This window comes from Gymnogyps californianus, chromosome 4 (assembly GCF_018139145.2).
Source record: "Gymnogyps californianus isolate 813 chromosome 4, ASM1813914v2, whole genome shotgun sequence".
Lineage (NCBI taxonomy): Eukaryota > Metazoa > Chordata > Aves > Accipitriformes > Cathartidae > Gymnogyps > Gymnogyps californianus.
The window spans coordinates 25,522,373-25,531,213 of NC_059474.1; positions in this window are offsets into that span (position 1 = coordinate 25,522,373).

Genomic DNA, 8,841 nt, shown 5'->3' on the forward strand with positions numbered 1-8,841 from the left:
CTGAGCTGACTCCTCGCCCCGCTTGCTTAGCTTTTGTTGTGTGCCGCAATGGCTCCCGAGCAGCTGGGGTGCTGTGCCACCCTCTTGGGGTTGCCCGAGGCCTCTCATCCAGGCAGGTTTAGGTGTGTATCCCTTGAGACCAATGGGTTTCTGCTGCGGCCAGAGAAGGCTCATCTGCCGCTGCAGCCCCGGTGGCCATGCTCACTGTGCCGGGAGCATCTTCGCTGCCAGGGCGTAGCGTGGCGCAAGGGCCGAGGAGATACGGCAGGGACAGTCGGTCTGCACCGGGGGCTCCCCGACACCTGCGGGGAGCCTGTTTGTTATCAGAGCTGCATTGAAGCTACTTGGTGTAAGGGCAGGGCAGCATGCTTCCCCTGAGGGGCTGCAGGGCCTTGTGGAAGTTGCCGCCAGCACTGCAGCATTCGCACCAGGACTCGCAAGTGTTAAGAAACTAAACGTGACCCTGCATGAGCTGTCCCTTAGTGCGTGGGGAATTGCTCATGCTCACCCTATTACCTCTTCCCATCCACAAGGCCTCAAATTCATACTTTATTCCTTAATTCTTCACAGCTAAACTACGGTGTAGATTTACACTCTGGTAAACTAACTCCTATGCTTAGACCTTGGCCCACTTTGTATTTCAGCATCTGTAACTGGACTTTTCTACTGACGTGGCATGAAACTAAGTCATATTCTTGTATCAAGGCAGAGGCAATTATAGCTTCCCTGTAGTTCCAAATATATTACTCTAAATTATTCTAATCTAAATAATTTATTTACTTGCTTTTACTCATTTTAAATACCTAAGCAAAACCCACCGTTCATTTAAGAAACAACATTGCAATAATTATAAAGGCAGATACATTCTTGAATGATTTTTTCATCTAGTACCAACAATGTGTGTAGAAATATCCTTATCAGCCACTGACTAGAACTATCCGCAGCTAGATTCAGTATACCAGACTGCCACCTTCTTGTTTGGGACAATCAGCCCATCTGACAGCTCCTCCCCCTGCCCCCCCCTCCCCCCTCCCCTCTTCTTTTCTGGTAAAGAAAATATGCAGAAAATTATGTCCTCAAAAATAGTACATCAGTACCATTTCTGCACCTGAAAAAGATAAAGCGCTCTGGACACAACCAAAGTTAACCCTTTTCCTCTGTGCTTGACTGTCAGCTCTATTCATGGTACAAACTGTAGCCACTATTTTTTATAAAATCATTTTTTTCAGAGATACACATACGAAAAGATCAGGATGATTTAGTATCTGAAATAAACGTGGACAAGTAAAAAGTAAAAAAGCTGTCTTTTATCCTTTTGGGCACAAGGCAAAAAGGCCTTTCCAGAGAATAAGCATTTTCTGAGTCTAGTGACAGAGCACTATTGATTGTTTAGATACTTGTTTACATTTCCATTTTTAGCATCTATTAGTACCATGATTTTACAATTCCTTTCACAATTCAAAGTTGAGTCCTGATAGAAGCAAATTCTGAAACACTTTAGCTGAGTTTGACTGCTATTTGCTCAGCAGCAGCATCCAAATAGAAAAGGCAGTACAGCAGTCCTGAGAATAGATGACGTAAGCCATCAGAAACAGTTATGACAGATAATAAAAATAAAATGTTAAAGCCCAATAAAAAAAGGTCAGAATAGAGTACCTAAGCTACAGAAATAGAGTACGTAAGCAGAGTAAGTAGTGATTGCTGATTTTTTTTTTTTGGCAAGTTTAACTTCTGTATCAAGTCAAATGCTCAGCCTGAAGGAGTTCAGGAATTTAATGAATATAATGTTTATAATTCGAAATGCCTCTTCTCAGTCAAGTAGATAACCAAGAACATGAAATCTCAGATGCCTTTTTATTTGAAGAAATGGTGGGAGACTTTTGTATTTATTAACAAAGAAAACTAACAAGGAATGAGCAGAACTGTCCTTTTAAACAGAAGAGGAAGTCAAGCAGCAGGAGACAGGGTTCTGTGCACTTATAAAACCAAGTCTTTCTTCCTCTTGGGTTTCCTACAGAAAGTATTGCTGCTCACCTGAGTTGCCTCTGCTCTGTCTCTTAAATTTTGATTTATTCTTTTTTTTGAAGGTATGGTTCTGTGTCAACTGCACTCAGTGTCATAAAGGAGACAGACTCAGGAGAGGGGGAATCCTCCTTTTCTCTTTGGTTAAGTGTAGCACTGCGGTTCCCAGCTCCCAGCTAACTGCAAAATTCAGCGGGATTTGTGAACCAAATCTAACTCCATGAAACAAGCTCTCCAGAGGTAAGCTTTATCTCAGAGTCTCCCTCTGACTTCAGAAAGATTGTACTTTTTAAAAAAACAAACAAACCCTATTAGAGAACTAATCTGGATTTACAACACAGCCCACAAGCAGTGAATCGGCACAATTTCTGAGGCAGTAACTTCCTGCCCTTTTTCACGCACGGGAACAAACACCCCTGGGCACAGGGGTGAAATCAGCTTTGCCTCTAGAAGATCTGTGAAACCACCTGCCAGCTTTTACGGAGAATACTAAACCTCACTCAAAACACTATAAAGTTTCCTTAACAGACTCAAAACTAAGTTGCAATAAGGTTTAATTGACCCAATCTATGTCAGTTGTTTCCTCAAGATTTCTAAAATGTGTCTTCAGTTTGTTGCTATTACTAGAGAATGCAATGAGTTAGGAAACATGTAAGCAGTTTTTCTAATGCAAACCAGTCAAGGAATTTTCTTCTTTAAGTAGTCTTTGGCTTTACCCACTATTAACTCTTGACACTTCATCTCAAAACCAAATTTAATTATCTTATTTTGTACTTAGTTTGTGCATGCACTTTGAAGAGTTTAGGTTTTTCCTCTTTTCATATGTATTATTGTGTATTTCTGCATTTCGCTTGGAAGTCCTCGCTACAGTTACTGGAAATCTGGAAAATATATATGCCTTTTCTTGACCTTTATAACTAAGGGGCAAGTAGGTTTTGCTTGGTATTTCTCTGTTATTTTATTTTGAATCACACATTAACTTACATATTATTCAGAGGATGTCCTATTAATTAATTTACCTAATTTTTCCTTTGTTGTTTCATTGTTGACTTTCTTTATTGGAAGACTTTTTCTGGATTTCATTTTTATTTGTAAGAATGCCTGAACAGGCCAGACAACTAGCCATCCTCATTTGTAAAACTTCTTACAGAAAGAAAAAACATTGGCAGCAGTAAGTAGAAGACAGAGAACCCATTGCTTTCACATCTTAAGCAACATGGTCTTAAACTTCAAAACAAAGAAAGTGACACTGCAAATGTCACATCATCAAGCCCTTTTATATGACTTAACGAGGTACTTTATACTGAACTTGAAAATCATTGAGCAGGATGCTAATTCCACAATTAATTATATATATATAATTATGTATAAAAAAAACTCTATTACGTGTATGCACAAATACCTCAGTGTAAAGCTGACAAACACTAGTGCTAGTAAAGCTTGAACATATGAAATTCCCTTTAAAATTCAAATCACACATACTCGCACATCATTTAATTGCTCAGTTTTATTACTGGAATCACAGTTAAGACACAGGCTTCTTTGTCTCTGTTTTCTAAGGGTTCTTTCTAAAAGCGTTCTTTGTATGTATTATCTATACATTCAAGGCAAGAATACTTCCAAAATATTTTAAAGCTGCATCCAAATACCAGCAGTATTTAAATCGCTCATATACATCAAAGAAGCATTCTTTGGTAGCGGTAACTCACCTGACAGTGGTTTACTTTACAGCTCAGAATGAGCAAAATAATAACGTAGAAATGTTAAAAAAAAAATTAACTTCAGGAGCTGGGATGATGAGGAAGAAGCAAAATAATTTTATGAGTAAGGTATTTAATTACTGGTTTTCTGACAGACTTTTTTTTTTATGTATTCATAAGCTCAATACCTCATTCATAAAACAGCTATTACAAATCTCTATAGGACTGAGACCACTTCTTAGTATGTGTGTCTACAATCTGAAGACTAGGAAATCTTGTGTATTTGTTTATGGCAAATTATATATTAAAAAATAAAATAAAATAAAATACGTGGACCCAGACAGTATAACCTACCTTGGTGTACTGGTTTGGGCTGTGTAGTGCTTAGCTGCCACTGGAGTTAAACCATGACACTTGGAAATGATACCTCTAACTCAAAGCAGCTATATTCATCAAACCTTTAGTCAAGAAAAAGTTGTAAGGAACGCTCACAGCAAACTATTTAAAAGCTAATCTCCTAATTATTACTTTCCACTTTGCCCAGTATGCAGCTGTTTCTGGTGATGAAAGTAAATATTTCTGAAAGGTATTGCCTTACATCGAAAAATAAATCTCTGAAGCGTAACAGACCTGTAAGGAAGACACAGTTCTGCTCTAAAATTCAAAACTTTATATCTGAAAAATTGCCCATTTTCACAATATTTCAGCCTGTCAGGTTGAGAAAATATCAGTAAAGAAACTAAGCTATAAGGGTAGTGTTTTTCTAGAAGCAATCTCTCTCCCCTGCTCCGTCTCTTTCTCTCCCTGTCTCTTTCATGCTACTGTTCCGCTAATGCAATAATCAGTTAGGTTATGGGACTTCCTTTGTAAGCAGGAATTCAGTTTCAGTTTTATTTGTACCTTTGTAAGGTCAGGGTTGTGGCTGCCACCTTTCAAGGAAATAGTTGAACCACTAGATTTTTGGTTTGGTCAGGACTGTCTCCCCTTTGTTTGTGATGGGTTGCACTGATGAGGATAAAATCTGTTTCTTTGGACCCGAGAGAATAAAAAAAGCTGGACTTGATTCTGGAGCCAAGTAGTTACACTACTTGCCTGAGAAGAAGAGAGTAAGGTTATAGATGCTGTCCCAAGGACAGAGCCAATACTTTACAATCATCTGCATGTGGATTGGAAAAAAACTATTGAAAACAAGATCTGGAGCCTAGCACATCCCTCCAGGATGCCAGCCCTTTAACTTTGTAGCAGTCGTGTTAGGGAATAAAGAGGGAAGTGGTGCAATTAGCTTCAATTCTTAGAACTGTTGTGGTTGCCATTACGTTTCCTGAGACACCAGATCCTGTTGATGCTCTGTAGGTGTTCCCAGAGAATGCCTGGTAGATAGAGCTCTCCTCGGGGGACTGGAGGAGAGGAATGTTGATGTTCTGGATTCTGATCATGTTTAGGCGTGATTTGGTATTAGCTAGGTCCTAAGCATCAAAACAGACGTGCCTTCAATGCCTGGGAAACTTTAAAGGCAATGCTACAGCTCTTAGGAAGCTCAGGTGCCTCCCAAGTTAATCAACAGCTTTGGGCTTCGGTGGAATATAAGGAGTTGCACGTTATTAGATCAGCTTCTTGGAACACAGGGAAAAGAGAGGATCTTGAGCAAGTACCGAAGCAGCTTCTGAGCTTGACAAGAGGACTACAGGAAAACAAGAAAGTCCATCCTACGCTGAAAGGAGTTGTGAAAGAAGACTAGCGGTTTTGAATGTTGTGGAGAACCATATTATGAACATACAATGTATAGAGTAGCTTGCTCGGTGTGTGGTAGAGGCAGAAACTGAAGTAGCACAAAGTAGACCAAGTCCCTACAGATGGCAGCTTTTTCCTGGGTTTTATGCTGTCATAGTTGTTAAGGAATTTATCACACAATAGTTAGTAAGTAAAAATCAGCATGTAAATACTATATTAAGGTTTTATATTGTAATGCTTATTTTAAGTAAATTAAAAGTGAAGCAAAGGTCTACAGTAATGAAACGAAAATCCACTGGTTCCCATTTCCCATTCATACATTATTATGAATTAATCGGATGGAGTTTGGATTTGTCACAGCTGGGCAAGTACTTATTGGGGAATTCAACGATAGTACTGGTGGGCAGAAAACTGAGAAAGCCCGGTAGTATTGTGTGAAGTCACTAAGCATGAAAGAATTGGCTTCATTAATGGCCTTATTACAAATAGCTCATTCACAACTCTGCATGCCTAAAGCTATATATGTACATACAAAAGGAAATGTAGAATTATAAATATTCTATTAATATTTTGATTCATCTCTAATAATTTTAGCAGCATCCAGAAATGAAAGCAGCAAAGTAACTGAGGAAGGTCACTTTTGCATTTCAGCAACCAGGGAAGCAGGAAGGATGCACGGAGACACGTGCGTGGTAACCTGGAACCGCTGCTTGGTTCTGTAGTGACTTTGGCTGGCTGTGTAAAGCAGGGCAGAAAGTACTTCTGAGTGGAGTCCCTCCCCATCTTCTGCCTAGGGCAGACTTGCAGTGTGTGTTGCATTGCAGATGTTTCCCAATTCCCAGAGCTAGTAAGAAGATCAGTACAAATTAAAAAGCCTGGATATTCTAATTAACTAAATTCTATTGATTTGTTTTATCCAGCCAGTTTGAAGATACTTGTTATCCTCATCTTCTCTATCCCTGTTCCTATTAGGAAAAAAGATTAACTGAAAGCTGGATTTCTTTCAAGTTAAATGTTTTTTAATGTTCAAGACTTCAGATAATATTTGAAGTAAGTCTCCCTAGCTTCTGAGACTTGATCATCAATAACAAACTGCCTGTCCTGTAATATGATAGTACTAAATTTATTTGAAAAAGAGAGTAACAAAGTATTTTGTAAAGTATAAATATTAATCAAGTTTCCATATAATAGATAATTCAGGAGTGACTTTGCCCAAATGCAACAAAGAGATTTGCTCTTCATTAGAAATGGACTGCTTGGCTGTCTCTATTTTCTGGCTTTTTTATAGACCAATCCTTCTAAAGCGGCCCTCTGTCTCCAGAGCCATGTAAGAGATAGCAGTTAAATCCCTATAAGAAGTGATTAGTAATGGCAAATATGCTACCATGGACTCTTCAAAAAGTAGCTTTGTAATGCATTTGCTCCCTTATGATTTCATGAAGTTTTTTTTTCTTTTTGTAAAATGTATAAAGAGCTAATGTGAAACCAATTGCATTTTGATTTTTTTTTCCCATACTGGTCTGACATAAGAGTAAAAAAGGTAGCCAAGTAGCAGTAATTTATATAGGATATGCCCCATGCAGCTTTATTGTGGAACACACACACAAAAAAATAACCTGGTGAAGATTGTATTCATAACAAAAACCAGGCTATCAGAATACAATGACAGTAAACTAGTAAGGAGATACAGCATAAACGTATCTGTTTGGCATTCACATCTTGAGATTTATGGTCCTGACCTGTCAGCAACGTTTACGCTTAGCTGTATGCTGCCTAGCCACTTTTGAGGATTTCTCAATCTTCAACTCAGAAGCTGCTTTCTGAGTTCTTAGTCACTCATAAGTAATATTTTCCAGAAAATTTAGAATCTAATTCTAGGAATTATGAACTTAATGTCCTGGAATAAAAAAAGGACGTAGACCTCCAAGAGACCTCTAGTAAAGGACTTAAGTGCTTCAGTTATTAGCTTAGAAGCTCACTTCCTCATGAAAAGCCCTACTTTAATTTGAGCATGCTGGCTGTGCAAGTCGAATAGAACATTCCTTCAAAATAATACTGAGGCTGGAACTATTAAAGAAAAATGTAAGTCACACTACTGTGATAACAGTTCCTCATACATTTTCATAGGATGAAAATCTGGAAAGTGATCTGTTAGCCTGATATGGTTAGACTTCTTATGTTGGTTGACCGAAAAATTAGCTACCACATTTAATCTCCTTAAGCATGAATATATCATGTGGGTAAAAGCCCAGATCCAAGTAAGTAATCACTAAATTACAATTTAAAGTCTTAGTATGTAGAGGACAGCCTTTGTTTCCCCCAAGATTTCAGAAGCACACTCTGCTTTATGCAAATATGACTCGCCAAGTTTGCATGCAAGGAGTTCAGTTTAGAGCTCAGTCCAGAACAGATCTGTTGAGATAAACTTCAAATCTTGTTAGACCTGTTTATTTCCACTGCTTTTTATGTGAAACTTTTCAGATAAGAAGCCACATGCAGACTGAAAAGCTGTAGGGAGAGGTAAGAGATTTGATTTGAATTCCAGTCCATTGTATTCACAACAGTATTTCTATTTATATGTATAATCCCTGGTAGGTCACCAATCATTTAGAGCCAGAGAACACTTAAAAGCAATTGTACACAAATAAAGTTAGAAAAATATAAAAGCTGGAATACAGTAAGATATACAGTGGACGTGGTTGTATGGATGCTTATTAAATGTAACATGCTAGATATTATTTTGGTTCTTTTCTGGCAGAAAATGTTTGGGATTTCCTGAAATAATAAGAGTATTGGGAATTTCTGGAGCTCCTTATCTTGCCTTCTCTAAGCCCAGCTGTGCAGTAATCTTCAGACCAAGGTACCATCTTGCAGTAGCTCTTTTTCTCTGGAAGACGCAGAACAGTTTATTGACAAGGACTGAAATGAGAAGGGCTAGTGAAATCCTAGCTGATTTCTGATGCACGAAGTTTTCATTGTACTGACAAGACCTTGTTGGATCAGCTACCTGGGAATGTGGATCTGAAGCACAGTTGATTCAGGAGTTGATTCAGTTTTGAAGACTGAGAGGGAATCAAGGGATGGAGGGGACTAGGAGAGACTAGGTGGCTGCGAGTCTAGGGAAAAATTCTCAATGGAAGGAGCAACTTCCTAGAGGTGGTCAGGAAATCATGTTTCCTGACTGTGAGAGCTTATGAGGTTTTGACAGATTTTTCTCTTTTGTATCAGGACAAAGCTGAGATCTGAAGTGTGATTAAGTTGGAACTTTTTTTTGTTTAAAAGCTCATGAACAATAAGTGTTTGTGACTGCTTTAAAAAGGTAAAATATGTAGTTCTGAGAAGTCCAATTTTTTTTCCCCCCCAAAATGTATTATCTATAGACTAATCT